This window comes from Gadus macrocephalus, chromosome 10, assembly GCF_031168955.1.
Source record: "Gadus macrocephalus chromosome 10, ASM3116895v1".
Taxonomy (NCBI): domain Eukaryota; kingdom Metazoa; phylum Chordata; class Actinopteri; order Gadiformes; family Gadidae; genus Gadus; species Gadus macrocephalus.
Window position 1 is genome coordinate 6,605,778 of NC_082391.1, and position 8,852 is coordinate 6,614,629.

Consider the following 8,852-nt stretch of genomic DNA (forward strand, 5'->3'; position numbering starts at 1 on the left):
AATGTGGACCATGCCACTGCTCAAAGAACTTCCCTTGGTTTTGTTGAACCACCTCACAGCATCCCTCTTGCTCTCAGGCTTGTTTACATTATGTGCAACACAGCTGTCACCCCATTGGTCAACGTCAAGGAACACATCGTAGGAGTTATCAAATTAGGCAGGGGAACACAAGTACTAGAGCTTTCGTTGGAGTGTTGTTGGGTGTGTCAAAAGCCACATCGCAAACTGTTAATCATGTCACATGACCCATGGTAGGACAGGCTGTTGACCATGTCACATGACGCACTAGAAAATGCTGTTGAAGTGTCACATGACCCAGGATAGGACAGGCTGTTGACGAGTTACATGACCCAGGGTAGGACAGGCTGTTGACGTGTCACATGACCCAGGTTAGGACAGGCTGTTGACGAGTCACATGACCCAGGGTAGGACAGGCTGTTGAAGAGTCACATGACCCAAGGTAGGACAGGCTGTTGACTGTGTCACATGCAGTGCCGTTGCTAGCTATTTCGGGGCTCTAAGCATAACTCCTTTATGGCCCCCCCCCCCTCCCCCCGAATTCCCCCTACCAGCCCCCTGCGCTAAATTGTTGACGGGGGGGGGGCGGGGGGGGGGTGGGGGGTGGGCTGATGAATGATTCAATATATATATTTTTTTATTGCCATGGGCCCCCCCTCTGCCTAGGGCCCCCCCACAACTGTCTCACTTTCCCCCATATTCCGTCGGCCCTGCACACAAGTATTGGAATGTCCAAAATCTTTTAGATTAAATAGTTATCCAGAAATACAAACTTAAAACCAGAAGTGTACAAGTATGATTTTTTATTTTATTTTATTTTTTTGGGGGCCCCTTCAGGACTTGAGGCCCTACGCGCAGCGCGTAGTGCGCGTTATGGGAGCGCCGGCACTGGTCACATGACCGAGGGTAGAACAGGCTGTTGACAGTGTCACATGACCCATGGTAGAAGACCTATCCAACGTCCCAAAGTTCATGATCGACTACAATGCTAAAGTTTGTCTGCCCAAAAAAAAACTGTTGCAAATCGGGCTGAATTTGTGTAGACTCATCCCGGGATTAGTATCATTTGTCATTAACTAGCTACTATAATGCTAGTAAATGTTTCTCTTATAACCACATCACCGAAGTCTTAAACCATCACTATAATGCTGCCTATAGAATGCTTTGCACAAGTTACCCCCCGGAACCTAAGGCACATCAAATACCTTAATGATCCTGACTTATATGCGCGTTATTAAAATGGCTCGTGTGAGCAAAACCTCGGCTTATCGGAAAGTAAGTTACACGTCTGTCGACAACCGCGATACACGTAGCGCCGCCGATAAGAGAGACAGGCAGAGAGTTAGCAGTGAGCCCTGCGCGCGGCATGATAAGTGTGATGTAGAGGGATTTGGAAGGGATTTGGATAGATGTGAGGACTGTACATAATCTTTCCCACCCTCCTTCAAATGAATCCTTTATTCCTTTAAGCCACATCTGATGGGACCACAGCAGGCACTCAATCAAAACTCTCTCCTATGCCTTCACCCCCCTACACACACACACACACACACACACACACACACACCCACCCACACACACACACACACACACACACACACACAGACACACACACACACTATCCCTCTCCCTCTGACTAAATCTCTTTACCTATCTCCAGAACTTTCACTCTTCCTGTCGGCCTCTTCAGGCGATAAAGGTGGTTCCTGCACACACACACAAATACCCAACTACACACACGCACCACAAACATGCACACAAGCACACAAATACCCACCTACATACAAGCACACACAAACATGCACACCCACACAAACACACACACACAAGCACACATACATGCCATCTCTCCTTCCCTGTCACTGTACCCACCTACATACACGGACACACAAACACACACACACACACACAAACACACACACACACACACACAAGCACACATACATGCCATCTCTCCTTCCCTGTCACCTATTCCCTGCTCCTCTCTTAAAACCACAAACACAGAGGCCCAAACAGCTGGCTCATCACATTCCTTCAGGTGCATCCGTGATAGCAAAACAGATCCCATTGTCTCCCTCCCTTCAATCCCTCCCTCCCTCCCTCCCCTCAACTCCCCACACTCCCACTCCCTCTGGCCTTTCTCCTACCACTTTATAAACACTGTGCACCTTAAAATGCACTTCAGTTGCTCGAGTTAAGGCTGTGTGTGTGTGTGTGTGTGTGTGTGTGTGTGTGTGTGTGTGTGTGTGTGTGTGTGTGTGTGTGTGCGTGAGATGGTTGGGGGGTTGTTTGTGTGAATAACACACAAACACACCCGGTTCTCGGGTGCTGGTCATTAATGTGAGGTCCAAATCTTCAATAAACCAGCGCCGCTGGCATAGGCTGATAAGTGCTTTTATTTCTAAAATAAATAAATAAATGTGCGTAAGATATTTGATGTTAATCATTTATGAATATATATCGTTATTTTTCTGAAAGCCTGTACTGTATAGCGATAAACAGTTGGTCACGGAAATTTACATATCACTTCTTTGCTAGAACACGGAATTCACGATGCAGCCATCTGATGTAAAAGGTCATTGCTTCCATGTAAAAATTAGGCCTTCATAACTTCTGAGGGTGTAGCTATAATGTAGATCATTTAGTGGCTTGTTAGCACTAAGGTTACTCAAAAATAGTATTTTGCAGTCTCATTACTCTTAAAGGATAAATAGTCAAATAGTGAGCGAAAATGGGAGGGGAAAAGCTTGTTAGTGCTACGGTTGGCTGGGCTCCCTGGTACTTTTATACTCATTAAAGGAATATTATGACGTCACATTACTTAATACTCACTTCCAACAGCAACAGATTACCCCTCTCCTTTTATTTCCTTTCCATTTCAGCCACAAGATTGGTAATTGCGGCCTTTGTCCTCCGAATCCCGACTTAGCATGTGCGCCTCTATGTGAATGTCAGGGTAATTGCCAGTAAATGCAGCTAAGGCTTCAAACTAGCAGTTGTTTTCTGCAGCCTATGAATCCATGCACAGATTACATGCTAGATGAAAAGCCCACCTGCCTCAGACTGATGAAGGGGCAGCAACTGAACAACTTCTGTATTTATTAAAGAGGTTAAGCCCAAAGTTAAACATGCACTAGGGCTCAAACCAGTAGACCAAACCAAATGTTGGCAAGATGAAAAAGAGGCAAACACGTGTCAACGGATTCTTTCAATATACAAATGCACGCGTTTGAATATCAAGTTATTCAATACCTGCACTAAATTTACATTTCACAACATTGTTCCTGTCATCATTCCTCCCGAAAGTATCAAGGTAATAGGATTATATCCAGCCGCTGTATGCGTTTCCATCTTTCAAGTGGACTTGTTGCTTAGTGACACGCATGACAATTACAAAAATAAGGTTGTATGAGTATCAATTCTTTTTTCTTTGGGGGGGGGGGGGGGGGGGGGGGGGGGGGGGCGGGGGGTAACTGTACAATTTCAACACCTGAATTTGTATTACTCATTTGTTACAGTGGTTACTAGGCAAACAAGTATTAGTTACTGCCCATCAGCGCTAACTCTTTCTGGGGTCACCCTAGTACCCAGGAGGGTTTGTTGTGTACCAGCCATCACGGTTCCTGAACTCGGCTTGGCCAACAACCTCTCGCTCATCTCAAACACAGCTTAACAACCTTTTTTGACTGCTCCTGCTGGCAGTCAAAAAAGGAATTTATAGGAGTGGGACTTCAGCTGAACTCAAAGACGGCCGGGAAGTACAGTATGGCCAAAGAGGACCCATGGTTGGAACACATGAACAATGTGGAGCTCTCTGGTCCACCCACTGGGGACATCAAAGATACATCAGGAGAGTGAGGCTCGACAGCCACAGCCTCTTCAGCTGCACGTGGGGCTGAGAGGAGAACATCGACGACAGCATTGATGAACTGCGCCCCTTACATCCTGGAACAGGATGGGTGGAAAGGTGTCATCTCAGAAGACGCAGTTGCCACCGTGGCCTCGACATGATGATGACGCTGCTGATGAAGATGATGATGGTTACTACTCAATGGCTATAGCTCATGCAAGAAGCTGGGTTAAAAAATCTATGTTTTAACCATGTCCAAGCTGCCATCTTGGAGGACAGTAACGACATGAATCGCTAAATCGCTGCAACCGTAATCTGAATCAACTAGTCAGACAGCAGGGGGGCAAGGTACTAGCGCAAGTTTGTCGCATGCGTCAAACATGTTGTTGCATGCGTCAAACATAGTGTTGATGAAGTCAAACATGTTGTTGATGACTTCAAACATCTGGTCAATATGTTTGTTGATGACATTAAACATGCAAGAGATACCGGATACATTTTATGCAAATTCCATAAACCACTGCACAAAAACGAAATATTCCAGTCCCTCCAGGATTTTGCGCGATTTAAACACGGAAGTAAGGCGGAAGGTAGTTTGTCGACCTCAGTTCAAGACGACGCCACTGATTGGTCAAATTTGCGAGAAAGTTGCGGTGGTTGGTTAAAATTGCGACCCACCCTGAATTTGCGGTGATTGGTTGATGTTGCGTTGAAGTGGCAAATCGCAAGATCGCGAAATCCTGGAGGGTCTGATATTCTATCCTGCTACCGTGTCTACTCGTTATGAGTCCGACATTAGGTCGATGTGTTCCTAATAAGCTGCATTTCGTTCTCGGTTCTGTTCCTTGTGCATGCCGTGAACTGACCCCTTGTTAACAACGTGAAATAGGCAAGGGAGCCATTTAATAGCATTTAGTATTTAACAATGACAAAGTCAGAGTGCTCCTTAACCCTGAGCTCATTAGTGCAACTATCAGGGAGCAGGTTCAGTGAGGGGCGCTGTGCTGGTGTTTTCTCCCACCAAAGAGTGTGTTGCTGAGCCCAGGCTGCCGGGCCGCATTTCAAAGGATGGTTGCATCTGATTATTGACTGTTTGAACCTGCGGCGGTTTGTGGGAATGTGCACCAAATTTTAATTGACCTGTCCACAGCACAGAGTTCACATATTTGACATGACTCAGGAAACGGCCGGAATCCAGCGCTGAATTAATGTTAATTTTGCAATTCAAGTTCTATATATATTCAGGCTCATTTGAGGCCGAGGTTCAAGCTCTCCTGGCCTGATGTGGCTTTTGTTATATTGGCTTCATACAGCCTTGTTGCTCCTGTCAGAACAGACCTCGGGCCATATTGGTTGGCTGGCTGGTTAAGCCTTCCAGAGTCTTTGGGTAACTCAATGGAATGCATTTCTATTGAGTTGTCATGGTTTTGCAAAATTCTGCTGAAGCTTTCCACACCAAAGTAACTGATGCGGCCGCGAGCTGATCTATGACAGACAAACTGAGAGTCTCAGAATTATTCAGTCTGGTGTTCGTTGTGTCGGAGATCAGTGCCGTGATGCAACCTGGGTCAAATTAGTTTGTCTGTGATGTGTGTGTGTGTTTGTTCCTCTCTCAGTCACATCAGGTCCTGTTTGCATGTGTGTACATCTCTGTGTTTGTGTATATCTCTCGCGTTTCATTTGTATGTTTGCGTGTGTGTCTGTGTGTGTGTGCCTGTGTGCGCTTGTGTGAAAAATCTCCAGGTTGCAGAAAAGCAGCACCATGGCTACGGCTCTCAGAGCAACAGAGTTGTGGAGAAGAAGCCGAACAATCTGCTATGAGCACACACGCACGCACGCACTCACGCACGCACGCACGCACGCACACACACACACACACACACACACACACACACACACACACACACACACACACACACACACATGCACACACACACACACACACACACACACACACACACACACACACACACACCAAACACTCACACAATCCCTCCCTCCCACCCTCCCGTCATTTCTTCATGCCTTCATTTTCTTCATTCTCCCTCTTTACCTCTCCTTCTCATCTGTCCTCCTGCCCTCTCAGACTTGCCTACCACAACAGCAAGGCCAATTAAGTGGGAGCTCTTGAAAGGAAAGCAATTATTCTCCCGCACGACATACATGGCTCCTGCTCGCCTCGGCCCATTATTATCACTCTGTTATCCTAGCGCAAGGTGCCCGGCCAACCATTACCACATCCCCCTGCTCCTCTCGGCTGCCTCCCCTGCTCCTCTCCTCCTCCTCCTCCTCCTCCTCCTCACTTTCTCTCTCTCTGTCTCTCTCTCACACGCAGTCTCTCTCTCTCTCTCTCTCTCTCTCTCTCTCTCTCTCTCTCTCTCTCTCTCTCTCTCTCTCTCTCTCTCTACCTCAAACTGTCTTTCTATCACTCTGTCTTTCTCTCTCACACATGCTGTCTATCTCTTTCTCTGTCTGCCTTCTCTATGTCGCCTCCACTCCCTCTTCCTCCCACTCTATCTCTCTCCCACTCCATCCTTCCCTCACTCTCTCTGTGTTTCTCTGGCGGTGTTGGCTGATGAGGGACACACTGTGATACTACTGGTGCCCGGGCCCCGGTGGTGAGCAGAGGACCATAGGAGGATGGCTGGATTATTAAGAGAAGTTGCCATTGAAGAGGGAATACAAAAATAAAGAAAATAAAGAAAATTAAGTGCTTGATAACGGCATGCTGTCGTCTCAAGCTATTTCCCTCACCCTCCCTCTTCCCCTCCTCTCTCCCCTCTCCCTCCCCCCTCCTTCCTCTCTCCTTCTCCCTCGTTTCGCCTCCCTCTCTCTTCCATCCTCTTTCCCTCTCTCCTTCTCCATCTTCCTTCCTCCTCCCTCACTCCTCCTTCCTCCCTTTTCCTTCACCTTGTTCCTGCTCTCCTCCATCCTCCCTCACTCCTCCTCTCCATCTCTCCTCATCCATCCCCTCCTCTTTACTCCTCCATCCTTATCCTGAATCCGTCTCAGAGGTCCATCACGCACCCACCCTTCTGTCCTCCAATTATTTTACTATTTTTTTCCCCCTCTCCCTCCTCTTTATTTATTTATTTCAAATAATCCCTCGCCACATGATGCAAATGCAGGGCTAAACTGATTTTAGCCTCATTCTAATCGATACGGGACAGAAACATTCATTTATGGAGGAGGTGAGGATAGAGAGAGAGAGAGAGAGAGAGAGAGAGAGAGGGAGAGAGAGACTTTAGAGAAGCTCCTACTTGACATTCTGGAAATGGACTCTGACAGGGATGAATTACACATTCCATAGATACCCACAAACATATAAAAGAAGACGAGCAATACATCGCCGAATTGAATTAAGTGTGGAGGAAAGAGGTGAAGGAGGTTTTTTAACGGACAGAGCAGATTGCAGCTCCTCTCAGTGCCTCTCACACCGGCGTCCGAGGAGAACTTGTAGCGTCGTACTGGCTCTTCGATCAAAGAAGAACGACGTACCCTAAGAGGCAAATAGTGAGCGAAAATGGGAGGGGAAAAGCTTGTTAGTGCTACGGTCGGCTGGGCTCCCTGGTACTTTTATATCAAGCATAAACGCACATAAGTATTCATCCAACAGGCCAGGATGATAAGGGCCCCTAGCTGGGAGAGGAGCGTCCTGGGACATGTAAAACAGCCTGTTAATGTAACTTCCATCCCCGTAAAGTCAGCATCCTGGATACGTTGGAAGGAAGGGGCAAAAAAATAAATAAATAATATAGAGAGCATTTCCCGCCCGCCTAAATGAGATGATATCCGGTAATTAGGCTGGGGCCTCGACAGTTGCAGACCATTCCAGGCAACGCTCACCTCTTTAAATACCCCCATTAGGGTTTGGCCAACCTGGAGACCTGGATCCTAATTATTAGTGTTCAGCACGGGAATCAGAGGTTTTCACCATGAGAATTAGAATTATTGCATGGATTAGACCCCCATTTGTACCGGAGGTTTTTACTGTAGGCATGAGACAATATATGGCAGAAACTTAATAGGCAATAATTTATCTATTTTTCTTTCTTGTAACCTTCACAGGGATTTGAGCAACATCAGGGTTTTTGGGCCTCAAAGCTTTTCTCTTTTGATAACCAGCCCTCTTTATATGTTTTCAACAAAAGATTCAACATGAAGATAAAAAAGGATAATTTCATATGAAGATCTAGGAATTTGGCATTCTCATTTATGGGGTTTAAGAAAACAACACTGCTCTGAACACTCATTACGGCACTGTTGTCAATCTCATCAGTGTCTTTAATCTTCTAAAGCCCACTTTAATTGTAGTATTTCATTTGAATGTTTGGAGGTTGTTGTCTTTTTTGGCAATGACATCCCTGTATTGTGAGACTGCCTGATTCTGCAAGCTGCCCATGTGTGCTGCACATCGTGTGACCAGCAATCATGTGCCCACATGTAACACATAGACGTAACACTTACATGTGCCTTCATGTACACACGATCCATCCAGCAACATCCACCTGTCTTACCGTCGGCATCCATCAACTTGTCGTTTATTGCTTGTTGCCTTGGTAACTTGACTTTTAATTATCTAAAACACGTTGATGTAATCTCCAAAGCAAGGATGTAGCTGAATGGCTGAACGGGAGGAGTCGGGGCTTTAACACCTGACCTGGTGTCATTGGTTAAGACACAAGGCGTGCAGGGAGGTGCATGTGGGTGTTGGTGAGCAGGTTCAGCCTCCTCCCTCCAGAAGGCTGTTCAACCTTATGCAACTCATGCAGCTGACGCTTGACAAAGGAGAGGACTTCGTATTGGTTATGTGCCATATTGTTTCATATTGCTGGAGACTTCGGCCCTGATGACTTACTGCAACTGTCTCAGCTTATGGCCCAACGTATCATTTGATAAATAAATAAGTAGTTGAATGAATTAAGAAAATGACGGATAGACAGACGGACGGATGGAGAGATAGATGGTTGAACATCCCATTGTT